The sequence below is a fragment of the Hypanus sabinus genome, chromosome 20, assembly GCF_030144855.1.
Source record: "Hypanus sabinus isolate sHypSab1 chromosome 20, sHypSab1.hap1, whole genome shotgun sequence".
Lineage (NCBI taxonomy): Eukaryota > Metazoa > Chordata > Chondrichthyes > Myliobatiformes > Dasyatidae > Hypanus > Hypanus sabinus.
Window position 1 is genome coordinate 52,708,366 of NC_082725.1, and position 17,942 is coordinate 52,726,307.

Sequence of the window (17,942 nt, forward strand, 5' to 3'; positions counted from 1 at the left end):
TCAACCCAGTGAAAAGAGTTTCTGTAGTGACTTCACAGATCAAAGATGACCACACTCCACTCCTGGAAGAGTATGTAGATATCTTTGAGGGGCTTGGTTGCTTACCTGGTGTACACAAAATTCATGTGGACAAGATGGTAGCTCCTGTTGTCCATGCATGCAGGAAAGCTCTGTTTGCACTTAGAGACAAGCTCAAGCAAGAACTAGCACGCATGGAACGGATATATGAAACACAGAAAACTGAAGACTGGGTGAGCTCGTTGGTCATTGTGCAACAGAAAAATGGATAATTATGGATATGTCTAGACCCAAGAGATCTCAATAAATCCATCAAGAGAGAGCATTTGAAATTGCCAACATGCGAGGAGATCACGTCCCAGTTTAGCAAGCTTGATTTTTCATCTAGGTTTTGGCAGGTGAAGCTTGACGAGGCAAGTTCGAGACTGTGTACTTTTAACACACCACAGGGAAGATATTACTTTCTTTGGCTACCATTTGGGATTGTGTGTACACCAGAAGTCTACCATAAAACCATCCACATGATCTTTGAGTGCTTACCTGGTGCTGAGATCATGATGGATGGTATCATCATCTCGGGGTCCACCAAGAATGGACATGGTGCATGACTGAGACAAGTGCCTGATAAGACATGGGATGTCAATTTGAAATTAAATAAAGAGAAATCTGAGATTGGTGTTAAGACACTGACTTTCATAGGAGATGTCATATCAGAAGAGAGAGTGAAGCCTGACCCATGAAAGACCTCAGCCATTGAAAATATAGAGAGGCCCCAAAACAAAAAAAAGAGAAGGTGAGATGTTTCCTGGGGGTGGTAACTGACATGATTAAGTTCATCCCTCGACTGTCTACTATGTCAGCACCATTTAGGTCACTCCCAGGACAGCATTATGAGTAGATTTGGTCTGAAGAGTAAGAAGAATGTTTCCAGATGCTGAAAGAAGTCCTACCTGCAGAGCCCATGCTGAAATTTTATGATCTGGAAAGGTGTACTAGGATCTTGGCTGATGCATCTTGGAGCAGGACTACTGCAGCAGCATGATAACACATGGCAACCTGTGGCCTACGCATCAAGGGCTTTAACAAGTGTGGAAGCCAACTATGCACAGATGAGAAAGAGATTCTTGCCAGCACACATGCACTCAGAAGGAGGCAGACCTTAAAGCACTGGTCTCAGTTATGTACAAACCACTGAATGACAGTCCCACGAGGATGCAGTGCGTGTTGATAAGGCTGCAGAAATATGATGTGAAGATTATCTGCACACCTGGAAAATACATGCTTGCAGCTGATGCATTGTCTCGAGCAGTGAACAAGAAAGGAAAGTGTGACCAAGAGATTAATGCTGATATACAGGTCTATGTTGACATGATTGTCACCTCCGTTCCGGTATCTCCCAATAGAACAGAGAAGATTAGGAAAGCAGCAGGGATGGATGAAGCAATGAAAGTACTCAAAGATCCAATACAGAAAGCATGGTCAACAACTAAGAAAGACTGACCAATGCATCTTCAGGATTATTGGGCTTTCAGAGCTGAACTGTCAGTAGTGGAGGATGGGGTCTTTGAAGTGAAGTGAAAGTGTCGCTACACAAGCAAGTGCTCCAGAAGATACATGAAGGGCATCTTGGTGAGAGAAAAATGTAAATGAAGAGCTCATGAAGTGATACATTGGCCAAGAATGAACCAAGACATCAGCCAGACCATTGCTTCATGTTAAATATGTCTTACCTGAAGACCAAAACAGCAAGCAGAACCTTGTACCAAACAGGCCGTACGTCAAAGTTGGAGTGGATCTGTTTGAATGTAGTGGGAAGAGTTATATCATTGTAACAGACTACTACTTTTCCAATTATCCAGAGGTTGCAACACTGCAATCAACATTCAGCAAAGTGGTCATCACCTTCCTGAAAGCTGTGGTTGCAAGGCATGGAGATCCATGTGAGGTAGTATCAGACAGTCCACAATTTTCCACCTGTGAAGTTGAGTCCTTTGCCAATGATTTGGGGGTTTTGATATAACTTTAAGCCCACATCGCCCAAAACCTAAAGGCTTAGTTGAGAGTTCAGATAGTGAAGAGCCTCATGAAGGAGGCACAAAATGGACGAGAAGATGTTCACAAAAGTCTGAATTACAGAAATGCACCACTGCAGAATGGCCTTTCACCAGCCCAAGGGCTGATGGGTTGATGCATACACACTAACCTTACAATGCACAAAAACCTGTTGACATTGAAAGGAGCAGACAAGGTCAAATTAGCTAAAGAGAAAGGGAAAGAAAAACAGGAACAGTATAACAACAAGCCTACCAGTTCTGAAGTCTGGAGATAAAGTGCAAATCCAAGATCATAATTCTGGCACATGGTCCGTGCAAGGATATGTGCCAGAGGAAATTGCTCCATGTTCCTACCAAATTTGGAGAGACTAAGGAACACCTCTGAGAAGGAACTGTGTGGATCTTTGACCACAACCACCAACCAAGAGCTGTGACGCATCACTTGTCAGTATACCAAAGGGGCCAGCAGACGTAAAACATGAACTTGTTGATCAGAGTTCTCAGAAAGACATAAATATTAATACACTAAATGCAAGCAACACACCAGTGGAAAAATATAGCAGACCAAAAAGGATCATTAAGCCACCTCAAAGACCAATTGAAAGTTGATGAGTAGATAAGGGACTGTCCACAGAATGTAGATATCTTTGTTGGAATGGTTTACTGTCCCTTGCAGGTTTATGAGGACATAGAATGTTTAGAATGTTTGCTTTTCTTTAAAGGGGGAAGATGTGATATTATGTGTGTATATAATAAAGAATTTCAATTCCCAGTGGGCAATATGGGTGATTTATCCTAAACCGGAACCTATAATGGTGACAGGGTCACGTGCTCAGTGTTGAAAAGTGTCAGCAATAAAATGTTCCAGTGTTTACCCATGACAACCTTGTCTTTCTTAAAAAGAAACATAACAGAACATAGTTCATAGCAGCTATGAGGCACCAGCTCTCCTATATATGCCACAGCATTTCCCTATGATTTACAGTACCCAGTCACATACTATATGTTTTCCTAAATAGCGGCTCATTGTATTTATGGGCACTTAAACTGTGCCCTTCTTTGCTTGTGTCCAGTGTTCAAATGATTACTTATGGTACAGATTAGCAGCAGCTCCCTTCACACTTACACATTATAATATCTTCCAAACAAAACAATTTTTGGGCACCGAAATTCTGATGACATTACTTGTGCTTTGGCCAACAATTCTACCTGGAAGCAGTGTGTCCACACCAGTAACTCTGCCTTTGTGGGCTCCATCATCTGCTGTGCATAAACACAAAGACCTGGAGAAACTCGGTGGGTCAGGCAGTTTCTCCGGAGGGAAATGGGCAGTCGGCATTTTGGCTTGAGACCCTTCACCTTATGCCTGCTGTGCACATAACAATGTCATAGTCCCCGGTGTTGATCTTCTGCTCAAAGTGCAAAGCCTTGGCAAACTAGTAATGCTAAGGAAATGATGCTGGTGTCAGAGGACAGGGATCAAAAACAACATCAAAATGGTAAAATTGAAACCAGTAGATAATTTCCATCCAAACTTAAAAGTTATATTGACCTACCAAATGTAATCACAGGTATATCCAGTCTCCTCTAAGTTCCATACCTAGAAGCAAAACCACCTATGCTAATCCTATGTTGCAATGCTACTTTAACTTCTGTTGTGAAATAAAGTTTTTAAAAATTTCATTAACATTAGAGCTAAATCATTTATTCTGAACCCATTGAAAATTACCTTTCATATCATACTGCTGTAAATAAAATCCTCAGTTATTGAATTCTTTAGGATACTTTGCACATTATATGAATTGATTCAGATACAGAACACTGAATGCTAATGTTATTGATTTGCATTCCTGGTGGCAAAGTTTGCCAGCTGGGAGTACATGTTGAACATTAAAATGAAAGATCAGTGTCCTTCAAAATCTGTAAAACTGCCCTCAGATTTATTTGAACTTTTATTCAATACCACAAGGTCAAATGAATCTAGGAGTAGAAGTACATACTCATAGATTTTGGGTTTCCAACCGAAGTAAATTGTCCTAAACCTGGACAAGTGGCAGAATCTGGGGGTAGATTATGGGAATGTGGGGCGAATAAAATGAATTCAGTGTAAACTAATGTTTGATGCCTGAAGCAGGCTTACAAGAACACAATGAAATAGAAGCAGGAATTGTCACCAGGCACCTCAAGCCTTCCCTGCCATTCAGTATGATCATAGTTGATCTACACTGGCCTCAAATCAACTTCTGAGCCAGCTCCCCATAACCTTCAATTCCACCATCTTTCAAATATTTATCTGTAAATTGCATTGGCAGTAGCCAAAAAAGTTATCGCAGTTACTTGGAAACCTGATTTATGTTTAACTATGGATCCTTGGAATAATGAAATATATAGTTGTATTCCACGTGAAAAAATTACATATAGTCTAAGAAATTAATATGATATATTTTTGAAAATTTGGCTCCCATACCTACAAAAGATAGGATTAAATACATAGGTCCTTTGAAGATAAAATTATAAAGTAATTGGGGAAAGTAAAAATAAATATTAAAATTATTTTGAACTCCATGGAGCATGTGGGGATCCTCCGATATCCAGGCAATCTTTCTCTTCTTTCTTTCTTTAGATAAGGGTTGGGGGGGGGAGGGTTAATATTATCTTTCTCTTTCTTACTATTTTATCATCACATTTATTCTTTGTAATTTTCTAAAAATTAATTAATTAAATAAATAAATATTATTTATCTGTCTCCATCTTGTATCTATTGATCTGGCCTCCACCACCCACTGAGACAGAGAACTTCAGATTCACCATCCTCTGAGAGGAGACGTTTCTATGCTCCTTGGTTTTAAATGAACTGCTTCTCAATTTGCAGGAACAGTCTCTTGTTCATCACTCTGCCACTAGTAAAACATCTCAACATCTACTTTGCCAAGTTCCCTTAGGATCTTATATGTTGAACAAGGTCACTTCTCATTCTTCTAAACTCCAGGAATTCAGACCCAAACTGCCCATCCTCTCTTGATAAGACAACCCTCTCATTCCAGGAATTAGCCTGGTGAATCTTCTTTGAACTGACATCAATGCTACTATCTCCTGGGTGAAAAAGGCAGTTTCTATGTTGTATGACTGGCTGTATGTAGCTCATGCAGGTAGACTAATACAATAAAAGCACAAGGCTTTTATTATAATTTATGTAATTTATACATGCACACTCTTGGTTCTGTTCCTCTTGTTGCTTGCATTTTGCTTTGAGATAGTTTGACCTTGATGGATGCAGTGAAGATCGACCTGAGTTAAACCAAGACTGAAAGGGTTAAATGATGACTTGGGTGATTTAATCGCGTCTACAAAGAACTGTAACAAGTAGATACAAAGAAAGTTATTTCCTTTTTATTAGCACATTCCAAACTAAAAGGGATATAATATTAAAATTTAAGCTGAACTATTCAGGAATGGTATCAAAAAATACCTCCTCACAGACCAGGCTTAGGAAATATGCAACTTCCCTGACTGTTACTTATATTAAGATGAACAGATTTGTGTTATCTAAAGGTATCAAGGAATGGTAATCAAAATCAGTTAAATTGCTTCTGAGCCGCAGGTCAATTATTTTGCCACTGATAGAAGAATAGGCTTGAAAGGTGGAATGGCCTTTCTTTGGTCAATGCAGATATAAATACAGTGGATTCTGATTAATTGGGCCATTGGTTAATCAGGGCAGCCATCTGTTTGCGACAAGTGTTAAAGAACAAAATCTAATTGAGAATATAGTTTGGGATTCCCTTAATTTATTTGAGACCCTGTGCTGCTTAATTGGAGCAAGAGACTGTTGCTGAACAGTTTCTAGTCATGGTGGCCATTAGACACAACACCGTGCTTAGAGCAAACACTGTCAGTTGAGTGTGCTTGTGTTCAAGAAATGGTGATTTTTGTCACTGATAGTTGGCAAGAGATAAGCAGTCAGACAATTCAGAACTGCTTTGTTCACTGGCATTTCAAGTATTCAGGGTTAAAGATGTGAGAATTAGCTTGCAGGGGAAAGGAAATAATTTCACCACTTCAACAAATTCAGAAGTTATTCAAGTTTGCTAACTGCCATAGGGCAAATCAAACGTGGTGACAAATCAGCATATATGAGGGAGATTGAAAATCTGGCTAAGCGGTGCCATAACAACCACCTCTTACTCAATGTCAGCAAGACCAAGGAGCAGATTATTGACTTCAGGAGAAGGAAACCAGAAGCCCATGAGCCAGTCCTCATCAGAGGATCAAAGGTGGAGAGGGTCAGAAGCTTTAAATTCCTTGGTGTTATCATTTTGGAGGACTTGTCCCGGGCAATTATGAAGAAAGCAGTGCAGTGCCTGTACTTCTTTATGAGTTTGAGGAGATTAAGCATGACATCTAAAACTTTGACAAACTTCTACAGATGTGTAGTAAAGAGTATACTGGTTGGCTGCATCATAGCCTGGTGTGGAAACACCAAAGCCCTTGAATGGAAAATCCTATAAAAAGCAGTGGCTTAGTCCATCACAGGTAAAGCCCTTCCCACCACTGAGCATACCTACAGAAAGCATTGTCGCAGAAAAGCAATATCCATCATCAGGGACCCCCCACAATCCGGGAAATATTCTCTCCTCGCTGCTGCCATCAGGAAGGTGGTACGGGAGCCTCAGGGCTCACACAACCAGGTTCAGGAACAGTTATCCATCAACGATCAGGCTTTGACCAGAGGAGATAACTTCACTCAACTTTATTTGTCCCGTCACTGAACTGTTCCTGTAACTTATGAACTCACTTTCAAGGACGCTTCATCTCATGTTCTTGATATTTGTTGCTAATTTACTTATTAGTATTATTTCTTTCTTTTTGTATTTGCACAGTTTGTTGTCTTTTGCACACTGGTTGAATGTGCAAATTGTTGGGGTCTTTCATTGATCCTATTACGGTTGTTATTCTATAATGGATTTATTGAGTATGTGTGCAAGAAAATTAATCTTAGGATTGTATATGTTGACATATATGTACTTTGATAGTAAATTTATTTTGAACTTTGAGGAACTATGAAGAATTTGAAGGTATCAACCATCATCTTGAATGGTACAATGAATCTGAAGATTTGGAGAATGCAATTATCGAAAGGATTCTATGGAGGCAGCTCATTATTTGTACTATGTGTCTGTGGTGATTTTGTTCATTTACAGTCAATCAAAGGAACAAGACAGTGTACACTAAATTCCTCTGTTGAAAACTACTAGTAACTAATACAGCGTTTTATAGTACTGTAGTGAATTGGTAGTCTATTTCATTTAAATGCATAATTTGTTAGACATTTAAAATTAATTTGTGTTTTTATACCTTTTGACTAATGTATTGGCCCTGATAAACCAGAATCCACTGTGCTCCCAAATATTTAACTTTGGCACATGCTGGCTACACTCATTTGTTTAAACTAAACAAGTTAAGTTGATGGACTTAAAGTGATCCAAAGGCAGAAGGAAAGGACAAAAATTTATATCAATTTGGAACAAAAATTAAATTGTGCAGCAAATCTAACCAGTTGGAAATGCAATATTCTAAAAGTTAATGGATTGCCTAGATTTTAGAATGGTCCTGGTTGAAGTTAAATACCAGCTAATGCAACAGCAAAATTTCAATTTAGCTTAGTACTGGATTTCTAAATAATTCAATTACTATATAATGACCTATTCACAACTCTCCCAGCTTTTCCCAAGAACGTTGTCTCTCACCAGCAGTATTGTTAATGGCTAGCAGAAGCTCTAAGACTCTGCAGATGGAGTGCTGTCATGTTGGATGTTAGCTTTTTAAATGTGGGACCAACGTCAGGAACTTTTTAATTCAGGACTCAGCCATGCTCTCTAGGAGCAGCTATCATGATACCTGGTGGCATAAAGAGCCCAAAGCACCCAGACTACCAAAATACAGTCCTGATTGTGTGCAGTTTGGAACCTCAGCAACAGCTTGGTCATACAATACAGGAGCAAAATTAGGCCATTTGACTCATTGAGTCTGCTCTGCATGCAATTTTTAAGTATCACGTAATGAATGATAGAATTCATTTGCAACTGATCCAGACTCCTGGCTTCTCATTGATCAGAATTGGTTCAAAACAAAGTATGATGTTATGCGCAAACATTCCAACTTCTGACCCTGAGAGCGAAGGTTTGTTCACTACACAGAAGTAAATACAGACAATATAAGCTGACAATAGAGAGTTAGGGTTCATTCCACGTGTTCGAGGACAGTAAAATAAACACAGATATTTCATTCTGCTCTTTACCTTTAGCACGTATTTGCACTACCAAGGGGAAACTGCTCTTCGAGATCAGCTCACTGAATTTGTGAGACTTGCTCCTTCATTGAGAAGGGAACATCTAGCACGACAGTGCTCCAGCTGCAGAGTCCTAAAGCTGCTGCCAACCATTAATACCCTGCATCCACTTCCACGTCAAACCCCCTTTGCATCTGATTCTGCTGGGAGTGTGTGATCAGTGCATTTACTCTATCGCTCTTTTACTTGTTATTTTTCACCAGAAAATTCTTGGGGGATGTGATGAGAGGTATTATCAAAATCAGCATGGTGTCAATTTGTTACTTTAATAGGCTATTTGCATTTCATTATATTTAATGTTTGCAATATAACAGCACGGCAATTGAACTGGAATATGAATTAAATACCTGCCACAGTAAAAATGACAATATTACGATTCAGTTACATTGGCAAATCAGCATTAGGCAGGCAGAACATGCATTTATAATGTGTGCCAGCAGAACACCCCTCAGTTATAAATTCTTTCAAAAAGCGTCTCACATAGGCTATGCAGTTACCTCAGCTCTCTCAAAATGTAAATGTTTAACAGAAGGGGACTGAGAAATCCATAATATTTTAATAATGATGTAGGTATTTCAATATTTGTGAGGGTTGGGGCACCAGCTTCACTGGATCTCTGAAAGAAAACACGATATCACCAAGGCTGGTGATGACACTATGACCTACATGCTCAAAACTCTTTTTGATAGAACAGCTTCAATGACAGGTTCAGCTTGCAGGATGCAGCTTGTCAAAACAACCACAGGCACTTCAGATCTTAGTCTCAGCCACAAATCTGATCTCCTTCCTGAGCCCTGGTGTTCCCAACCCCGATCTCGGCTCTGCTCACACCGCAACTATTGACATTGCACTGTTTGTCAGCACATGCAACGTAACTCATGTCGAACAGCATTCATCAGACAGCACAGCTGGAGAAAATGCAGAGGAGATCTATGAGGATGTTGCCAGGACTCAGCAGACTGAGTTATGGGGATTGGATGAGCAGGTTAGGACTTTTTTTCCCAATGGGATGTAGAACAGTGAAGAGGGATCTTATAGAGTGAAGGACATAAATAGGGTGAATGAGCACAGCCTTTTTCCCAGGGCTGGGGAATCAGGAACTAGAGAATTTCAGCTTAAATTGCTGAGGGGCAATTTTTTCACCCAAAGTGTGGTCAGTATAGGGAATGAGCTGCCAGAGGAAATGGCTGAGGCAGCGAATTGAACAACATTTGAAAGGCACGTGGATAGGGATACAGGTAGCAAAGGTTTTGAGGGACAGAGGTCAAATGTGGTGACATTTACATCTGCCAGGAGAGAGGTGTTGGAATCACTGCACTCCACGAGGGTGGGGTGTGGCGCGCAGTCCACACTGGAGTTGGTGCTGCCCACCCAGAGTTTACTCAGCAGAAGACAAGCTGTATTGTGGTTGACTGCAGATTTCTGCATTCATGGGCTCAGGTCTGAACTATTTTTCTTGTGTGGTGGTATTTTACTCACATCTTGTGTGTGCTTTGTGCTGTGTGTGACTGTTGGTACCGTGTTTCGCACCTTGGTCCCAAGGTAACGCTATCTTGTTTGGCTGCATTCATGGATATTCGTGAATGGTTGAATTCAATTCAAGTGAAATGGGAACAGCTTAGATAGGATCCTTGGTCAGAGTGGATCCATTGGGCCAAATGGTCCGTTTCCATGGTGTATGACTCCATAACTCCATTACTACAGTTGAGGACTCTGGGGAAACAGGCATCATCTATGAACATGCCAAGAAATACATGGAAAACCACAAAAATCTGTAGATATACAGGCTGCAAATCAATGGCAAACAAACTCTTAGTTCATTCATTGTAATTAGTGTTCATTAAATAGTGGTCTAAGTATATTTTGTATTGGTATATAAAGACCTCGCCCATTCAGTCTGTGACAAGGGTTCAAGGTAGTGCTCTTCTTTCAATGGGACATGAAGCAGAATCCCCTCCACCTGCAGTGGATACCAGTCCCCAAGCCCTTCATGAAGTAACACCCAAGAAGAAAACAAAAGAAAATCTGCAGGTGCTGGAAATCCAAGCAACACACAAAATGCTGGAGGAACTCAGCAGGCCAGGAAAAGAGTACAGTCGACGTTTCGGGCCGACATTTTGTGTGAGATACAGAAGGAACTTAGTGGGTCAGGCAGCTGAGAGAACTGGACAGTCTATGTTTTGGTTCAAGACCCTTCATCAAGACTGAAAGACAGAGAGGAGAAATAAATAAAGGGAAAGGGTGGGGTCGAGCTAGCGGTGATGTAGGTGATGGCTACATACTTCCTTGTCTAAATCAATCTAGCACCACCTCTCCCTCACATGAATCAACCTATCTCCACCTCTCCTCACCTGGCTCAACCTATCTCCACCTCTCCTCACCTGGCTCAACCTATCTCCACCTCTCCTCACCTGGATCCAGCATCAGCAATTTCTCATGTCTGCCAGAAACTCACCACTCATCCATTGCACAATCACCACTTAGGCTGATACTGAGCAGCTCCTTCAATCTGCAGAAAGTCCTGGGCAAAAATTGCTGTCTTTGGGATGTGCAAAAGCAAACTAGGAAAGGTACAGGCTTTGCCTTCATAAATACATGTTAAACACAAGAGATTCTGCAGATGCAGGAAATCTAGAACAACACAGATAAAATGCTGGAGGAATTCAGCAGGTCTCATAGTATCACACACTACCCGTCACAGAGTCAGCTAGGTTTCTCCAACATTTTGCTCATGTAAACAGAGGTATTGTCAACTTTCTGGATGTTCCTCTAAGATAATATGAAATAAAAGCAGAGGATTCTCAGCACATCAGGAAGCATCCTTGGAGAAAGTAACAGAGTTAACAGCTAACTTTCTATTCTATCTTCATTAGAATGAAGAAAAATTAGAGAATAATTCAGCAAAATGTGGAAACAGAAAGGTCTGTGGCAGAGAGGATGTCTAGAGAAATTGTATGTCAAATGGGGTAAAAATGCAAGGTGAAGCAGGGTCCTAAAAGGACCCCAACATGTTGTAGTTTTATCTCTCAATTCCGATCTGTGCAATATTTTGCCTTTTTGTTTACTTTGATTTTTGTCTGAAGTTGTTAATGTAACCACACGAAAGAAACACGGACAAGCAAATAACACAAGCCAGATAAGAAATCAGCAGAAATGGTTCAATGGTAAAACACCTGCCATTTATTTTTTAACTGGTTAACCAGACAAGTAAAAAGGGAATGTAGCCTATAACTACTGATGAAGAGAAGTTTAAGGAGTGGCTCAGTGTACAGTCAGTGGAGCTGCTGCCTCACAGATCCAGGGACATTACAATAGGTTTGATCTTGACCTAAGGTGCTGTCAGCTCTGGAGTTTGCATATTCTGCTTGTAAATGTGTGTGTTTCTCCCAGATACTCCTGTTCCTTCCCACGTCCCGAAGACATGCTGGTTATTACGTTAATTGGCCACTTAGCACAATAGGGGATTCAAAGGTAATCACTGAGAATGTGGGAGAGAATAGGTTACAGGGAAATGCGGAGCAGTTGGATTGCTTTCAGTACTAGCATAAACTTGATGGGCCTAAAGGCTTCCTTTAATGTAAGAAAATATGAGATCAGTTATGATAGTTAAGCTTGTCAATCAATTGATATAATGTACGTAGGTTTTGTACTTGTACAGTTACTGGGCTGAGTTTTGTACACATTTAGTTCTCTTTAAGTGTCTTCAAGTTTTGGTTTTATACAGAATATTTGAAGACAACTTTTCACTTTTTCCACATGTTTAGCAAAATAAGCCAAAAGCACAAGATTTGACACAATATTCTAGAATTTTTTTGTGGATGAACACCTGCGGTAATTTTTCCGGAAGTCCATTTCCTCTCCCTGCAGACCTCCATTAACTGTATTTAATAAACAGGAGTGTAACAAACTTGGTAAATCAATAGAAGGAATCCATTATCACATGAGCCATCAATTTAAATACACAGACTATCAGTCCATATCTAAGAGTGCTTTCGTTAGATAACATACTTGTGTAAAAATAAATGGCTTGGGTCTGAGTACTGCAAACCCACAATGATCCATCAGGCTTACCAGAGATCTCACGATGACTGTGGCCTGATGACAACATGCTTTTATCTACCCTCACCTCACTGCTTATTGGTTTGTTTTTATTATTGCATGTATCAAGATGCAATGAAAGGGTTTTGTATGCATGCCATCCTTAATTACATCAAGGTAGCAAAAAGAAAACAAAATGCAGTAAACAATATTACAGTGATGGATAAAGTGCAGTGCAGGAAGACATATGAAGTGCAAGGGTCATAGGTCAATGGCTAGTTTATACACTTCCAGAAATGTCTATAAATTAATAGATGTAATCCTTTTTTGAGTGTTAGATGTTGATATAATAAAGAAAGTCATGGGGGGGGTGGTATAAGATTGCTCTCAGAGCAGCAAGAACTGGGCTCTCTCACGCCATCAGAAAGGCAAAATATGATTATTCACAGAGAATGTAGAGCCATTTCTGTGATACCAGAGACATGAAGCACCTGCGTACAATGTTCCTTCAGTCAAAAACTTCTAGATAGATCAGGAAACCCTACATTTCACTTATTCTATGTCTTTTACGTTTGTTTTTCATCTTGGATGTGATTCTGGGACTGTTGGAGCCTGTGATTTGCTGTTTGGAGATCGTCTGGATTCCCAGTGCTCTGCAGTTTTCAAGAGGATTCCAGCCGGTAGAGACAGTGGGTGTGAATCACATGGCGGGCAGGCTTTGCGATGGGGCGCAAGCCGATATTTGACTCCATTTCACTGATTAAAGCCCCTATCCTGCGCTGATTAAAGCGACGAGGGAGATTGAAGTATCGAGGCGAATGCAGAGGGTGACAACTGGTTGCTTGTCTTTTGATTGCTCTGCACCAGAGAGAAGAGAGCCTGCTACTGTGCCCAGAGAGTGTTGCCCAGGTTTTCTGCATTTTGGATGTGGACTGGGACTATAGACTTTTTTTTCCCCAGTCTTATAGTTCTAATACTCTGTGTTTTTCACCCAGTCTTTCTCATTTATGTTTTGTGCTGGGAGGGACTGTGCCTGTTCCGTTTTGTTCATTTTTTGTATGGGAAGAGGGATTTTGGGGTTGATGATTGTGCTGCCTTTCCTTTCTTTCTTGGTTTCATGGCTGCCCAGAAAAGAATTTCAGGGTTGTATACTTTAGCAATAAATAAACTTTTGAACCTTTTTGAACTTGGCAGGGCATTCAGATCATAATGGACTACAAATCCACCTGGCACATCAATGATAGTGACACCTCGCTTCCTGATAGGCCGAATATCTTGTACACACGGTTTGAATCACGGAAAGTTGTACCATTGAGGAAAGCTCACCTCAAGGAGCAGGGACTGTGTCTGGTCACAGCTGATGTAAGGAAAACACTACACAGGATCAACCCATGTAAAACTGCAGTGCTTGGTCAGGTGCTGAGGGACTGTGTAGCCCAGTTAACAGCAGTTCTAAAGGACATCTTTAAATCTCTCTGGAAAACTCCACTGTCCCCAGAGGCATCAAGGCAGCCTCCATCATTCTGGTGCCCAAGAAGGCCACAGTAACCTGGCTTAATTACCACTGGCCAGACGCACTAACCTCCACAATAATGAAGTGCATTGAGTGGCTGGTTATGGATTTTGCAATATATCCCATCTTCATGCTACATTGGAACATTTCTAGTTGACTCATTGCTCAGGTATATCCACTGATGGTGCATAGACCTTGCCCTCTGCTCCACCCTGTCCCACCTGAAAAATGGTGCCTCATAAAACAAGATGCTCTTTATCGACTTCAGCTTAGTGTTTCACACGATCGGCCCTCAGACGATGGTGGGTAAACTGTCCTTGCTGGGTCTCAACACCTCACTCTGTAAGTGGATCTTGGACTTCTTGCTAGAAAGGCCACAGTCAGTCTGATTTGGCAGCAACATCTCTAGCTGCTGACTCGTGACTGTACTGCTGGATCCAGTTGCAACTGAATCATCAAATTTGCGGATGACACAACAGCCTCATCAAATCTGATGACAAGATGGTGCACAGAGAGGACATAGACTGGCTGGTAGAATAGCACAAACACAACAACTTGAGTCTCAATGTGAACAAAAGGTAAATGTGGGCTTTAGGAAGGTGCAGGCTGACCACTGCAAATAAATGCCTCCTTGATGGAGAGAGTTAAGAGCACCCTCTCCATTCCCCATCCTCACCCCACCCCACCTTTTCCCTCTGCTTCACCCTGTCCCACCTGGAAAATGGTGCCTCAATAAGCCAGGATGCTGTTTATCGATTCAGCTCAGCATTGAATATAATCACCCATCAGACGATAGTGGGTAAACTGCCCTTGATAGGTCTCAGCACCTCGCTCTGTAGTTGGATCTTGGACTTCTTGACAGAAAGCCCACAGTCAGTCTAATTTGGCAGAAACATCTCTAGCACCATCACACTGAGTACCTCATTCTAATCAATCTTTACAGAGGTGCCATTGGTCTGGTACGGCAATCGCAAGGCATTTCACTGCAGGACCCTACAAAGGATTGTGAGGACTACTGAGTGACGCGTGTGAGCTATATGTACTATGTTGTGCACCTTAGTCCGGAGGAACATTATTTCGTTGGGCAGTATATGTGTATGCGGTTGAAATTACAGAAAACTTGAGTTTAAACTTGATGGGTAGATGTGGATCCACATCACAAACACTGACCACAATTTGTTACATTTGGTTACAAAACCTGAAAAAAGTAATATGTGTCACAATGAGGTTGGGATATGGAACGGAAAACACCTTGCATTTAGTCCTTGAGTCCTTGCTGTAATTGGCTTGAATGAGTCTGACAACTGCCCTGATGAATTACCAAGATCAGCAGTAATGGTGAGCCTCTCTCAAATGCAATGAGAAATGGAATATTGAGGTATTTCCAGCTGTTATTAACAAAAGAGTTTTTCCCTTGACAAAGCAAAATTACCTTCAGTTGCCAATAATGAAAACTAAGTTAAAAGTAGTCAGAGTATAATAGTCTTGCATAAGTAGAGTATAAATTCACCAAAACATTCAGAGCTGGTAATTCACTCTAATAAACACCCCTGTGCAATACTCTATTAATTTTCTGCACTCTTGCACTGATGGGTAACACTGAAGCACTGCCGTGTGCTGCATTGCATCTTAATGGAACTCCTTTATATATTAAACAACATCTAAATCTTCAAGCACTTCATCTTCTGTGCTTTCCTAAGCAAAAAAAAATCCCCTGACAGTACGAGGCTTTTACTTCACCTATTGAAAAATTAACTCATTCCAAATTGCTACATATGTTCTGAAAGCTAGTTTATTGTTTCGTCTAAAAGTCAAACATTTGGCCTCTCTATTGACTGAATAATAGCGGTGACAGAAAGTGTAACCTGATACTCTGCATACTGTGAGCAGTTTTGGACCCCATTTCTAAGGAAGGATGTGCTGGCTTTAGAGAGGATTTAGAAGAAGTTTACAAGAGTAATCCCAGGAATGTTATGGTTAAAACACACAAAATGCTGGAAGAGCACGACAGGCCATGCAGCATCTACGGAAAAGAGTAAACAGTAGATGTTTCAGGCCAAGACCCTTCATCAGGACTGCAGAAAAAAAGATGAGAAACCAGATTACAAAGGTGGGGGGAGAGGATGAAGAAATACAAGGTAGCAGATGATAGGTGAAACCAGGAGGGGGTGGGAGTGAAGTAAAGAGCTGGGAAATCGATTGGTGAAAGAGATACAGGGCTAGAGAAAGGGGAATCTGATAGCATAGGACAGAAGGCCATGGAAGAAAGGGAAGGGGGAGGAGCACCAGAGGGAAGTGATGAGCAGGCAAGGAGATAAGGTGAGAGAGGGAAATGGAAATGGGGAATGGTGAAGGAACTTGAGAAATCAATGTTCATGCCATCAGGTTGGAGGCTACACTAGAACAAAGGAAATGTCCTCCTCCTTCAAAGAAAGGGGCTTCCTTTCCTCCACCATTAAAGCTGCGCTCAACTGCATCTCTTCCATTTTGCGAACATCTGTCCTCTCCCTATCCTCCCACCACCCCTCCAGGGATAGGGTTCCTCTTGTCTTCAGTATCTTGAATTTCCAGCATCTGCAGATTTTCTCTTGTTGCAGTTAACACATGAGTAAAGTTCAATTGCTCTGGGGCTGTACTCTCCGGAGCTTAGAAGAATGAGGGGGGATCTCATTGAAACCCTATTGAATACTGATAGGCCTAGATAGAGTAGATGTGGAAAGGATATTTCCTCTGGTGAGGGAGTTAGAAACAGAGGACACAGCTTCAGAATACAGGGATGTCCCTTTAGAACAGAGATGAAGAGGAATTTCATTAGCCAGAGATGGTGAATCTGTGGAATTCAAAGCCACAAATGGATGTGGATTCATAGGTCCTTGATTAACAAGGGCATCAAAGGTTACAGAGAGAATGCAGGAGAATGGGGTGAGAGGGAAAGTAAATCAGCCATGATCAAAAGGTACAGTGGTTTTGATGGGCTGAATGACCTAATTCTACTCCTATGTTTTATGGTCTTAAAAAGTACACAGAATACTTGAAAAGAAAACTATAATTTTATTCAATACATGCCCTATTGGGAGATGTCATTTCAATGCTACAAGTTCTATAATTTATTTTGCTCTCTTTCTGTATGCTCCCAGAATAGATAGACTGACAGTTTCAATACTTACTGCTTCTGCTTCAAAATAATTTTCATTTTACATTGGCTGAAACACATAAGCCCTACACTGTCTCATGATAACTTGGTTTTGGTTTAGGTTTTTAACTATGTGAAAATTCTCACTGATGTGTAAATTTCACACTTGCAGTCAAAACTTCTGTTAATCCAGTCAGTAAGTAGTAGAAAATGGAGGCAATGAATTTGTGTGGCATTTCTGCCTTATTTCCAGTATTACCCTTAATATGCCATTCAATATTTTGCATTAAATTAATGGTTTTAAGTTATTCCAGGTTTTGGTTTTGCAGGAAGTAATCACCTTTGATTCACACAAAACATTGAAAAGAATTTTAAAAGATCTTTGAACTTTAATTAGACTTGGGACTGTCAGGGTACCTCACAGCCAGTAAATAACTTTAGTAATGCAGTCAACTTAACAGCCAATTGTCATAGCAAGATCTCACAAACAGGAGGCAAATGACCAGTGGTGGTGACTGAGAGACAACTCTCCAACTTTCCTTCATGTAGTAAGAAGAATTTACTGAGAGAACATATCAGATTCAATTTAGAAGGCACCCTCTGTCAGTACAGATGAATCTCCACACTGTGCTGCAGGGTCAGTCTCCAAAACAGTCCTGAGTCTGCCTCTAGCAATGTACTTGAACCAACAACCTTTTCACTCAGTGACCAGTGTCACCCTGAGCCAACATTTAAGTCTATCATGCATTGCTGTGATATAATGGAGATTAATAGGTTTTATTGGAATAACTTTTCAGAAAAAGAACAATCCTTGAAATTTTTTTCAACATCTTGTAA

The 17,942-nt window shown here is 40.7% G+C and overlaps 1 protein-coding gene across 2 annotated transcripts in view; it reads right to left on the reverse strand.

The window, feature by feature from the left end:
• Positions 1–17,942, reverse strand: part of scgn (secretagogin, EF-hand calcium binding protein) — an 86,055-nt gene that overhangs the window by 44,100 nt on the left and 24,013 nt on the right. The window lies entirely within an intron of this gene.